Source organism: Nerophis ophidion, linkage group LG08, assembly GCF_033978795.1.
Source record: "Nerophis ophidion isolate RoL-2023_Sa linkage group LG08, RoL_Noph_v1.0, whole genome shotgun sequence".
Lineage (NCBI taxonomy): Eukaryota > Metazoa > Chordata > Actinopteri > Syngnathiformes > Syngnathidae > Nerophis > Nerophis ophidion.
Window position 1 is genome coordinate 17225829 of NC_084618.1, and position 2500 is coordinate 17228328.

Consider the following 2500-nt stretch of genomic DNA (forward strand, 5'->3'; position numbering starts at 1 on the left):
TCCATTTGTTTGTCCAGCCATCCGTCCGTCTGTCCATTCGTCCATCTATCCTTCTGTCCATCCGTCTGTCATCCATCCACCCGTACGTCCATCCACTGTCCATCCATCCATTCGTCCGTCGTCCATCCATCTGTCCAACCGTCCGTCCATACATTTGTCCATCCATTCATCCATCCGTACATCCATTTGTTTGTTCGTCCATCCATGGTATATCCGTCCGTCCATCCATTCGTCCGTTTGGCTGTCTTTCCATCCATCGTCCAACTGTTCGCCCGTCCGTCCATCCATCCGTCTGTTCTCCATCCGTCCATCCATTCATCCATCTGTGCGTCCTGTATCCATCCATTTGTCCATCCATTCATCCATCCGTACATCCATTTGTTTGTTCGTCCATCCATGGTCTATCCGTCCGTCCATCCATTCATCCATTTGGCTGTCTTTCCATCCATCGTCCAACTGTTCGCCCGTCCGTCCATCCATCTGTCTTTTGTCCATCCGTCCATCCATTCATCCATCTGTGCGTCCTGTATCCATCCATTTGTCCATCCATTTGTTTGTCCATCCGTGGTCTGTCCCTCCTTCCATCCACCCGTACATCCATCCACCTTTCATCTATTTGTCCATCCATCCGTCCATCGTACAACTGTTCATCCGTCCGCCCGTCTGTCCATCCATCCATCTGTCTGTCCTCCATCCATACATCTGTCAGTCAGTCCATCCATCTGTGCATCCTCTATCCATCCATCCGTCTGTCCATCCATTTGTTTGTCCATCCGTCCATCCATTCATCCGTTCGTCTGTCTTTCCGTCCATCCGTCCGTTGTCCATCCACCTTCCTTCCATTTGTCCATCCATCCGTCCGTCGTCCATCCATCCGCCCCACTGTTCATCTGTCCTTCATCCGTCCATCCATACATCTGTCGGTCAGTCCATCCATCTAATCTGTCCTTCATCCATCCGTCCATCCATCCATTTGTTTGTCGGTCCATCCATGGTCTATTCTTCCGTCCAACTGTTCATCCGTCCGCCCGTCCATCCATCCATTGGTCTCTCTTCCATCCATACATCCGTCTGTCAGTCCATCTGTCAATCCATCCGTTTGTCCATCCATTCATCCGTTTGTCCATCCATCCATTCATCCATCCTTCCGTCCATCCATTTGTTTGTTCGTCCATCCATCGTCTGTCCATCCATTCATCCGTCGTCCATCCACCCGTATGTCCTTCCACTTTCTATCCATTTATACCTTCATCCATCCATTTGTTTGTTCGTCCGGAAATGACGCGTTCAAGGAACATTCTTACTCTTCTGCGTGATCCAGAAAGTCTTTGTCCTTCGTGTGTGTGTGTGTGTGTGTGTGTGTGTGTGTGTGTGTGTGTGTGTGTGTGTGTGTGTGTGTGTGTGTGTGTGTGTGTGTGTGTGTGTGTGTGTGTGTGTGTGTGTGTGTGTGTGTGTGTGTGTGTGTGTGTGTGTGTGTGTGCGCGCGTGTGTGCGCGCGTGGCCTGTCCAGAGTATAGCTGGTGTATGTCAGCAGTGTAGTGGGCGTGCACGTCAGCTGTAGAGCAAAGCAACATGTGGAAAGAATCTATGACCTACTTTTCATTTCCTTCTTCTACGTGACACACACACACACACACACACACTCTGAACACACTAGTCTTAGAACGACACAAGTCCAAAGAAGACACAAAAACACAAGTCCTAGGAAGACACACAGAAGACATAAAAGTCACACAAAAGACAAGTCCTAGGAGGACAAACAAGTTCAAGGAAGACACACAAGTTCGAGGAAAACACACAAGTCCCACAAAAGAAACAAGTCCAAGGAAGACACAAAAACATGTCACACAAAAGACACAAAAACCAAAGACATACACAAGTCCCACAAATGACACAAGTCCTAAGAAGACACACAAGTCCTACAAAAGACACAAGTCCTAGGAAGACATACACGTCACACAAAAGACACAAGTCCTAGGAAGACATACATGTCACACAAAATACACAAGTCCCAGAAAAACACAAAAGACACACAAGTCACACAAAAGACACAAGTCCCAGGAAGACACACAAGTCCCAGAAAAGACACAAGTACTAGGAAGACACACAAGTCCCACAAAAGATATTGTAATTTATTTAAAAAAGCATGTATCTACACAGCAAGATGCAAAATTAAGTATAGATGATGGTTAGCACTTTCTGTATTTACTGCTAACTGTTAGCATTTCAGCCATCATACTCTACTTTAAAGAGCATGTATCTACAAACCTTGTTTCCATATGAGTTGGGAAATTGTGGTTTCCAAATATAATATGAAATGTGGACTCGTCAGACCACAGAACACTTTTCCACTTTGCATCAGTCCATCTTAGATGAGCTCGGGCCCAGCGAAGCCAGCGGCGTTCCTGGGTGTTGTTGATAAATGGCTTTTGCTTTGCATAGCAGAGTTTTAACTTGCACTTACAGATGTAGCGACCAACTGTAGTTACTGACTCTGGTT

At 46.6% G+C, this 2500-nt stretch overlaps 1 protein-coding gene across 2 annotated transcripts in view; it reads left to right on the forward strand.

Annotated features, from left to right (window-relative positions):
• lhfpl2a (LHFPL tetraspan subfamily member 2a) overlaps positions 1 to 2500 on the forward strand; it is an 81132-nt gene that overhangs the window by 77042 nt on the left and 1590 nt on the right. The gene's annotated exons all lie outside the window — the stretch shown is intronic.